The sequence below is a fragment of the Rosa chinensis genome, chromosome 2, assembly GCF_002994745.2.
Source record: "Rosa chinensis cultivar Old Blush chromosome 2, RchiOBHm-V2, whole genome shotgun sequence".
Taxonomy (NCBI): Eukaryota; Viridiplantae; Streptophyta; class Magnoliopsida; order Rosales; family Rosaceae; genus Rosa; species Rosa chinensis.
Window position 1 is genome coordinate 25276189 of NC_037089.1, and position 11360 is coordinate 25287548.

Sequence of the window (11360 nt, forward strand, 5' to 3'; positions counted from 1 at the left end):
TAGCTGATGATGTTAATTTCCAACTTATTTATCAAACTGTCTATTTGTATAAGAATTAACTAACACTGTGGAGGTCACGGGTTCAAATCTCATTGACATCAGGGATGGGTGGGGTGGAGAGTTACATTGTGGTCCAGAGTAAAAAAAAATAAATAAATAAATAAACTATTTTAAAGATGATTCATTTAAAACACATGGTTTTAAAGTTTTTTTTTTTTTTTTTGGCTAAAAAATCGTGGATAGGAGAGGAAAAAGCCTCCCTATCGCACCAATTTATTAATCAAAGAAGAAGAGTGAAGGAGGGGGACCAAAACCAAAACCTCCTTTAAAAAAACAAACAACAAACTAACTAACACGAAATTGAGGTAGACCTATAATGTCGCTATTACAATATGATACTATAAAAGGTGGAGGATCATCCCACCACACCAAATTAAAACAAGACGTACCATGATTTGCCAAAGTATCAGCTATTTTATTTCCTTCTGGAAAAATATGCACTACAAGAGAAAATGTCATCGGCGACAACCCAAAGTTGTTGTAAAAAGTCTAAATTTCTCGCTGAATTGAAAATGCGACGACTTTGGGTTGTCGCAACCAGTTGTCGCCTTATGTGTTTTACTGATTGTCAAAAGCGACGAAATTACACGGTTATCGCTTTTTCAATATGCGACGCAATCAGTTCCTCGCATATCAGAAATTGTGAGACACACAAGTGTGTTACCAAAAACTATATGAGAGACTTTATATTTGTTACTATTTTTAATATACAACGCTTCATTTACGTCGCATATTCCATCTACGGGGCTTGCATGTTTGTCACATTTTTAATAAGCGACACAATTCGTTCCTCACATATGACATCTTGTGAGACATGTAAGTGTGTTACAAAATGCTATATATGAGACTTTATATTTGTTACAATTTGTAATATACGAGACTTCGTTTATGTTGCATATGCCGTCTGCGAGGATTATATGTTTGATCAAAAATTTATATGTGAGACTTCTTTTTGTTGCAAAAAATAACTGCAAGGTTTTATTTTTCTTGCATATATTAATATGCGATACATATGTATTTTTTGTAGAAAATTATATGCGAGCCTTTTGTTTGTCTCGTATAATTTCATCGAGAAACTAATTGCGTCGCATATTGAAAAAGCAACAACCGTGTAATTTCGTCACTTTTGACAATCAGTAAAACACATTATGCAACAACTAGTCGCGACAACCCAAAGTCGTCATATTTTCAATTAAACGAGAAACGATTGTTTGTTGCAAACGATTATAGACGAGGCTAAGTTGTTTGTCTCATTTAATAATAAGCAGAATGCAACAAATGGCTAAATATTTCTTGCTAAAATTTAATTATTTAATTAAAATTTTCAAAATAATTTCAATATTTAAAAAAAAATTTATTAATAATATTTATCCGCAAATAATAATATTTGAAGACTTACTAAATCATAACCCAAATAAAGTCTACAAATATTCTACCCAAAAATAATAATAGTTAATAAAAAAGAAGAGTTTACCAAGACTAGCTAAAACCTAAACTAATTATTGCTCAAAACCACTTTACGAATCAAAATTCATCATCTTCATCAAATTCCTCATGTTCCAAATTGTCTGCATTGATTGACACTATCTTCATCTCTTCGCCATCTGCATTACATAACAAGAAAGAGTCAAACTATTTATTCAAAGTTTAGTAGAAGTACAACTATCTTCTGTTAAAAAAAACACCTAAAATGGAAAATTTCAAACTGTGGTGATATAAATAACACCTAAAAGAAGAACTCAAATTTTAATTAGCAGTAGAATATTTAAATTACAGAACTACTGAAAGCTGTTCCATTACCTTTTCATCTGTTTCAAAGTGCTCCAACTTGGATAGCTTTCCAGTAGTCATTATCTCCTGAATATGACATCAAGGATGAAAAACTTTAGTTAATTTGAGGATTCGCCAAACTTTAGTTATCTGCAAATGATGCTTCACATTAAAAAGATAACAATATTGAACAACTGAGGACCTTAAATGTAGAAACATCTAAATCTAAGTAGGAACTGTAGGTAAATCAACTCTAACAACAAAAGGAAAAGGATAATCAAATGAAGAAAATGTATGATACAAGGCCCTCCCAATAAGTGTCAGTAAGTAAATGTATAAATAAAACCTTATTCATCCTACAACAGTAAGCCCTTATTCATCCTTACTATTAGGTACACAAGCACATATATAAAAGAGAATCTCAAAAGTCCCTCATTCTAAGACAATAGATAGAGTGAAAAATGATCTGGTTTAAATAACTCAGAAAGTATTCTCTTTTAGCAGGAGGCAAACTCAGTGAATCGGGACATTGCCAAACAGAGAAGAGACACCAAACATAGCACAAACCAAGCCTAGAATTAGCCCTTTCACCATTTGGTCACACAGAAACCATTGATAAAACACAAAATTGCAAAGCAAAAACCATGGAGTTAGACACAACACCAGAAAACGTCACAGAGAACCATCTTTTATGGTCAACACTATGATCCAACTATACAAGAAAATAATCTATAAACTGACGATAACAAAAGTAATGCACACAACTAGAAACATGAACAAAATCATGTAGGGATTACTTTACAGAAGCAAGGGTATTCCAAAGCATCCAAAATTTCAAGAATTTACTAAAGCTAAAAGCAAAACCCAGTAATAGATGCAAATCTCGGTGAAATTCAAAACAAAAACTTGCATGGCTTCCATGGATGAAGCATCTCATAGAACCAACCAAACTAGCAAACATTACCATCATGATAGGTTCTTAAAGACCTTTTGAGAAACATACCTTGCAAATTGAACACTGGAAAATTGACCGAAGAACACCTGTAATTTGCAATTCGACAAAAGAAAAAAAAATCAAAAGTCAAATCAAGAAAATAGAGGAAATTGGAAAAGAAAAAACTAACAACATACATTCATACATACTCAACCTTATGGAGACAAGAGAGTAGTCAATTGTGTGGTGATCAAAGGAGCAGTATCCCTTTTATATTGCCTTCGATCTCGCTTGGGTTAAGAAGAATCCTAATTAGGACTCCTCTCTTTTCTCTAAACATCCCGCCTAGATTTCCCGCCGTTGAGAGAAGATTGATAGCTCGAAGAACATTTTGCGGCTGTTTGAGGGAAGAACGGGAAGCACTGATTGAGTTCTTCCATAGGGTTTAGATATTTATTTATGTTTTTTAATAAATTTATAGATAAATATTAAAGAAGTAATAAGTTTAATGGATTTTACGTCAACCATTGATTAAATCCTCAATCTAATGGACCACAATTAATGCCAAAATGTTTGATAACAAAAATGTTCTACGAGAGTGTAAGGGAAAAAAATGGAATCAGAATCGTAATTATGGAATTATACTTATAATTAGTTTTATATATGATACATGATTATGAAATCACAATCATAATTAGTTTGTGTGTGTGTATATATATACACACACACATCTGCGACAAAAACAAAAAAATAGCAAAAAAGAACATATGAAATTTCCCTTTAAAAAAAAAAGGAACATTGAATCTCAGTGTCAAAAATATCAAACAACATAGATGATCTAATGATTCAATTGACTCGGGTCATAATCTCAGCATTTGGTTTACTTCCTGACAGGTTTCATTTTGGTCGATTAAAGGTTGTCTTGACATGTCGAAGATAGATTGAACAAAATGTTAATGATTCATACGAGATATAAGTCTCAGCAATAGAACCTTCTAGTAATTCTTTATTGCGCACATATTTTTTATATGTTCCCACCACCCTATGAATTAAAAACAGCTACTTAGTTTATGAATGCACACGAGAAAAATATAAATAAGTTCAAACAAAATAATATGCATTACCTCTCAATTGGATACATCCTATAGTATCCTATTGGGCCAGCAAGTTTAGTCTCGCGTGGCAAGTGGACAGCTGAATGAATCATGATGTCTAAGAATGTTGGATGAAAAATTTATCAATAAGCTTCGATGAATCTATTCTTCTTCATCTTGAAGGTATTTATAGAAATTACATATTGTAGCAAATAGAGAAGTAAACAAAATAAATATAAGTTGAATATGATTAGAATCATAATCCAATAAGGAATAGAGTACCTAATCAAACCAGTCTAAGTAATATAATTCAAGTAGGAAAGAAAAATTTCACCTCAACAAGAAAGTACAAACAATAGTAGAAACTTCATAAAGAGAGGACTTCTCTTCACCCAGATTTCCCTTGAGGGGATTACTCCTCACCCATATTCATCTTGAGGGGATTTCTCCTCACACAGATTTATCTTGAGGGAATTTCGCCTCACCCAAATCCGCCTTGAGAGATTTCACCCCGAGGCATTTTTCTCAAACAGATTGAGGTGCATCTCTATTAGGCCATTTCCCGACTAGAAACCGTTCTTAAATTTTACACCCCCACATAACCACCATATAGAAACCTTATGAATAATCGAGTAACTTTTTGATTTTTTTTCTCTTCTCACATTTGACAGATATTTGTGCATTTTATCGGGATATATCTCAAATATCTAATATATCGGAGAAATTTTCAAAAACAGTGGAAGATAAGATATTTTTCCTCTATAATATATCAGTAGGTTGTGAGAAAGTTCAAGTTGTCACATAATCATTAAGCGACAACCCTTAGATGTCGTAACCTAATTGGTTTTTTTGTGACAAAATTAAAGTTTTCACATAAACATTAACTGACAACTTGTACAAGTTGTCATCTAATTGGTTTTTAGCAAGGAAGTTCAAGTTGTCACACAAACATCAAGCTACAACCTGTAGAAGTCGTCACCTTATTAGTCTTTTGCAAGAAAATTAAAGTTGTGACATACACATTAACTGACAACTCATAAAAGTTGTCACCTAATTGGCTTTCAGTGAGGAAGTTCAAGTTGTCACATAATCATCAAGCGACGACCGGTAAAAGTCATCGCCTAATTGGTCTCTAGTGAGGAATTTCAAGTTATTACATAAACATTAAGCGACAACCCATTGAGATCATCGCCTAATTGGCCTTTTGCGATAAAATTAAAGTTGTCACATAAACATTAACTGACAACTCGTAAAAGTTGTCACCTAAATGGGTTTCAGTAAGGAAGTTCAAGTTGTCACGTAATCATCAAGCGACGACCAGTAGAAGTCGTTGCCTAATTGGTCTTTTGCGAGGAAATTAAAGTTGTCACATAAACATTAACCGACAACTAGTAGAAGTTGTCACCTAATTAGTTTTCAGTGAGGAAGTTCAAGTTGTCACATAAACATTAAGCGACAACCCGTTAAAGCTATTGCCCAATTGATTTTCAGCGAGGAAGTTAAGGTTACCACATAAACATTAATCGACAAATCACAGAAGTTGTCGCTAAATCAGTCTTCACCGACAAAAATATGGTTGTCACATAAACATTAAGTGATAATTCTCAGAAGTCGTCACCTAATTAATCTTTTGCGAGGAAGTTAAAGTTGTCACACAAACATTAGCCGACAGTTGGTAAAAATTGTTGCCTAATTGACATTTTGCGAGGAATGGGGTGTCGCATAATGTCAAATGGGCGACAACTGTCAATTTGTCGCAAATACCTATTTTATGCGACAAATTGGTTGTCGCCGATGGAATCATGTGCGACAATTGAAATTTCCTCGCATTTGCTAAGTTTTTGCGACGAATTTTTGGTTGTCACAGTGAAATTCCTCGCTTTTGCTATTTTCTATTGTAGTGATGAGAAGCTCTAAAGCTCATCATCTGAGAGATTTGGTATAAGCAATTCAACCAACGAACTCAAAGAGACCAAGGGACAAGAGAAGGCTAGGTGTACGGATATAATCAAGTACTAGAGATGAATCAACATCCAACCAAATATGTTTCCAATCTCGAACCCAAGCAAGCTCAATGGCCTTTATGACAGTCATTACCTCCGCTGCAATTGAACTAGGAATGTCAAGATTTGAGGCAAAAGCTCCAAGAAATTGACCTTTATAGTCCCGAAAAATAGCACCACAACCACCAATTAACTCCCTATTCATGTTTCCATGATCCATCAGAAATAATTTTCACCCAACCAAGAGAAGGTGGGAGCCAATTTACTTCAACTACTCTAGGAGCACGACAAGGTCGACATGGGGCTCCAAAAAACTTCAATATTCTTAGCTCTTGGACAGTATTATGCATGGGGCCCGTTGTAAGATGGCTAGCTTCTCTTATATGCCCAGATAAAAGCCTACAAACAGCTTGAACCGAGAAGCGACAACGATCAAATTTGGTTTTGTTTCTCACATGCCAAACAAACCACAAAATGGAGGTGAAGCAAATATCTAGCCGTAATTCCTTTAATTGAGGGGACTTCTCCCATCTTGTACACCAAACTCAAAGAGCTCCAAAATAGAAGAAGGAATCAAACCCAACTCAAAAAGTGATGCAAACTGATTCCAAATTGCCGTAGTAAATGAGCAAAAGAGGAAGGTATGATTCAAAGTCTCTAAGCAAACACCACAAAGATCACATTTGGAAACCCAAGCCACACCCCGACGTTGAAGGAAATCATCAGAAATAATTCTTCCCCTTAACACCTTCCAAACAAGTAAAGATATTCTTGGCAAAATATATTTAGCCCATAATCTCTTGGCCCATACCATTGGAGGAGTAGGATGACGCAAAAAAATATAGGCTTGCTTTGTCATTAAATCACCTGAATCTGAAGAAGTCCATATAAGTTTGTCATTTGTTAAAGGATCTGATGCAATGGGAACTTGATTAATCACATCACATAATGTTGGTAAATGAATTTGCAGCAACGGAGGAAGAACCCATGAGCCATTGTCTATATACTTTGACACCAAATCCGGGTTAGCTTGCATCACCACATTAGCACCAAAATAGTCATTAATTGGCCTACCCATAGAATTATCCCGCCAAAAATAAATCTCATCTCCAGAACCAATTAACCATTGAGAATTATCCTGAACCATCCCCCAAAACGGACGAACACCAGGCCATATAGAAGATGGAGCATAAGATTTTCTTCTAAAGAAACGATTGCGAATAAAAGAAATGTAATGCCCCGTACCTTAAATTCTTTTACCAGTTACATTTTACCGTGGTTGTCCAAGGAGTGACTCTTAATTACTTTAGCCCGATAAATTAGGAAATTCTTTGTGAATGTCGTAGGTTACGAAAAATTGAGTTCGTGGACACGTAGTTTGTCTAGATCGGAGTTGTTACGGAGAAGTTGTGATTTAATGATTGAAGTTACTATTCTTTTTCTTTTATTTATTTACTGGTTTCTAAAAGAGGAAAGTGGGTAAATAAGAGGAGAGAGAGTGTGAAAAATCGGGACAGAGCCCGACCTCCAGCCCTCCCCCTTTTCTTTTCTCTTCTCCGCGGACTGGACCCAAATTCCGGCGAAATCACCGCAGCTAGACCTTGTTGGACACGTCGCCGGCCATCGAAGCTTCCTCTCTTCATCCTCTTTCATCTCAGATACGTGATTTGTGTTGGGTAGCCTTGATTTGGGGAGGAATGCCGAACGGGTTTGGGAATTTTTTTGATTGGTTTTTCGATTTCTGGCGGTCTCTGGCCGAAAATCCTTGTGATTTTGGTTCTCTGTGAAGTGTTAAACATATTTCCAACCTTATTGCAGCTTGATTTGGCCGGAGGAAGTGGATTGATGATGGACAGTAGCCATCAGATTTTCCGATTTTGGAGTGAATTTCCGACCACTTCTACTTAGTTTTGGTTGTTATTACAGTATAAAGATTGTTGGGTTTGTTGTGGTGATGATTTTGGGCAAGATAGGTTTGCCGGATTTGGGGTTTGGAGTGATGGTTCGTGAAGCCACGCGCCGCCACTGTTGGTGGCGTGTGGAGGCTCCATTAGTTCATTACAAATGTTTTGTTTTAGTTGTTGAACTACATTTATTGTTGGAAGCCCTTGGTTGCCACTGTTTTTGCATATTTTGATGTTGGATGTGCTTTTTAGGGTGATTAAGGTTATAAATTTGGGTTGAGAACTTGTTGTCATAATTTTCGTGGTGAGTTGAGATCATTGAGAAATTGGAGAAATAAAAATGGATTTTAGAATGTTAAGAGAAATTGGAATTTTGGAAGAAAATATATTTTTTTTCTTTACTTTTTTGACTAATTGTTGGTGGCGAAATTAGAGATGGAATTGTGAATTGAAAAAAAGGAATGAGTTTTGATCTTGAGATTGTTTCCTCATTATGGTTAATTATATCATGCCCATTTACTACAGGACATACTGAGCCCTCGAGTGAGGACACGGGCAGGCAACAGGATTAGCTGCAAGACTCACCAGTGAGTGGACTTTTATTTTATCTAAATAATGCATGCAGCATGGTATTAAGTTTTTTTTTTATGGAATATTATTTGAGTAAATGTGGTATCAAGAAAGAAATGGATTTAAAGAAAAGAGTTGGCAAGGCTATCTTTAGCGCATGCGTATATTACCTGGTTGGCAGTCCCTTCTAGGTAATAGTCTGGTTGGCAGTCCCTTCCAGACTACATCCTGGTTGGCAGTCCCTTCCGATGCGTCAACTGGTTGGTAGTCCCTTCCAGATGACATGAGGTAGTTAGGTGGCAGTCCCTTCTAACTACCTGTGGCTAGTTGGCAGTCCCTTCTACCCACCGCATCCTATTCCGGTTGGCAATCCCTTCCGATGTGTCATCTAGGTGGCAGTCCCTCCTAGATGGCATGAGATGATTAGACAGCAGTCCTTTCTAATCATCAAATAAGTTTTCTTGAAAAGGATTGAGTTGGAAATATTGTGGAATCTCGCTGCATGTTGGTTTTGTTAACAAGAGAAATGGGAAAGCATTCAATTAATCGTTTCATAACTTATTTTAGTTTTGTCCACTCACTCTAACGGATTTTAAATGTTTTCCCCTGGGCCCTTCCTTTTTCAAGTGCCAAGATTTCAGATTTGCCGAGAATCCGAGATCGTGTCCAGGAACTTAAGGCATAGGAATCAGCGCTTCCGTTTTTGACTGTAGGTTAATACTTAACCTACCTTGTATGATATCAGCTTAGTTATGTAGCACTGCTCTGATAACCTTTTATTTTGGTGAATGTTAATGCTTGAGAATCTGTTATCGTATTGAAGTTAGGGTGGAATTCGTACTTACTGAATGTAACTTATACACGTGGAATGTAAATATTGGATTGTGCATGTGAGTAGGAGTTTATTATTAACTATGTCCAGGTTTTGTGAAATTTTGGGTTGCCTGTTTTAGGGGAGGTCTGCTGATTTTTCTGTAGAATTTCACCTAAAGTGGGCCCCACAGGCTCGTATCTGAGTTTCGGGGTGAAACTTGGGTCGGGTCCTGTCAGTTGATATCAGAGCACTAGGTTATTAGATTCTGTGGCCGATATCTTGTTATAGTTTTCTTACATACTTGATTGTATTTAGTACCTCCCAAGTGATGGCCCGACTGCAGCGGTTCCCCATCATATACTCTTCGGTGCTGAAGTACATATCAAGTGTGTAAGATGATTGATGTTGGTGTAAATACCTTGGTGTAACTAAATCATGGAAATTTCAGGTGGAATGAGACGCAGACGCAGATCTCGTGCTGGTAGGGACTCTTCACCCGCTGGTAAGGGTGATGATGAGCAGGTCCCTCGTGGGTTGCTACGGACCGTGGAGCGGTTGTTTGAGCGCTTTGTAGCGGCACTCCCTAATCCTAGTACTGACTATACAGTGGAGCATGCCAAACGCCATGGGGCGTATACTTTTTCCAGTGCTCCTACGGAGTCCATAGCAGGAGATTGGATTACCCGTATGGAGAGAGTATTCGAGTCCTTGGGTTGTCCAGCTGCTAGGAGGGTTCCTTTGGCTATTGATCTCTTAGATGGGGATGCATGGCTGTGGTGGCAGGGTACCAGGAATATGGGTTTTGACCCAACTACCATGACTTGGGAAGAGTTCTAGGCGGAGTTCTCGAATCGGTACTATAATTAGGCATCCCAGCATCGTCTACGACTTGATTTCATGCAGTTGAAGCAGACTGAAGAGATGACTGTGTTGCAGTATCAGGAGCGTTTCATTGCTTTATCTTGGTATGCACCTGAGTTGGTGGCGACAGAAAAGTTGAAGGTTGAGCAGTTTATTAATGGTCTCCTACCTATTTATCGAGACTGGTTGGCACCTCACGATTTCCCGACTTTTAAACTAGCTGTGGAGGCTACTATGAGATGTGAGGCCAGATACCTAGATGGTTCCCGACCTTTGGAGAGTGGCGGTCCCAGTCAGGGGCCATCCAAGAGGATTGCATCTAGTTCGGGTTCTGCATCGTCATCAGGCAGTAGACCGAGCAGTTCAGGTTCTAGCTCTCGGCAGCGCTTCAGGGGACGCTTCAGGAGGCCTGGACAGTCAGAAGGAGGCAGTCTAGGGGTGGCACTGCTGGTTCCAGTGAAATTTTTAGTAAACAGTCGATTCAGATAGACTATCCCCTGTGTGCTACTTGTGGTAGGTACCATATGGGCCAGTGTCAGGCATGTGTGGGGACTTGTTACCAGTGTGGCCAGTGGGGCCACTATAGGAGGGATTGCCCTCAGTTGACCCAGGGAGTCCTCACTACATCTGATCAGACTGTGGGTCAGACCACTGTGGGTGCTACTAGTACAGGTTCTCGTGGCAGTTTGTCAGGCAGGAGCAGCACTCAGCCAGGTCGAGGACAGGGAGGGCGTCCAGTGACCCAGGCCCATCTTCATGCTATGACCCAGCAGGAGGGTCGCACTGCACCGAACATCATTATGGGTACGTTAATTGTTTTTGGCCAACCAACTTTCATTTTTATTGATCCTGGAGCCTCTCATTCCTTTATGTCTAGGAGGTTTTCTTTCTTTGCTAATGTGCCCTCATCTCTCCTTCTTGGAGAATGACATGTTGTTTTACCATCAGGAGAAATGCATAGAATTAAATGGGTATATCGTTTTTGTGGAGTGTTTGTTGAAGGAGTTTGTTTAGAGGCGGATTTGATTCCATTAGTGTTAGTGGAGTTTGATGTAATCCTGGGAATGGATTTCCTTCGGATGCATCATGCCTTAGTGGATTGTTTCTGTAGTACAGTGTTGTTTCGGAGTCCGGGTAAGCCAATTGTCACCTTTTATGGTGAACGGGAGGTTCTCCCATCTTGCATAATCTCAGCTTTAACTGCTAAGAAGATGTTGAGTAAGGGTTGCCAAGCTTATTTGGCACATGTGGTGAATACAGATGCAGAAGTTATGAATCTTAGCCAAATTTCGATTGTTTGTGACTATCCAGATGAATTGCCTGGTTTGCCTCCGGTGCGAGAGATAGATT

At 38.0% G+C, this 11360-nt stretch overlaps 1 long non-coding RNA gene across 1 annotated transcript; it reads right to left on the reverse strand.

Annotated features, from left to right (window-relative positions):
• Positions 1 to 1436: 1436 nt before the first annotated feature.
• Positions 1437 to 3198, reverse strand: LOC112184001. The gene is made up of 4 exons (XR_002930002.2): positions 2979 to 3198; positions 2834 to 2871; positions 1861 to 1917; positions 1437 to 1664 (listed from the first exon to the last, which is right to left on the reverse strand). It is a non-coding gene; the product is annotated as an uncharacterized LOC112184001 (long non-coding RNA).
• Between the last annotated feature and the right edge of the window lie 8162 nt (positions 3199 to 11360).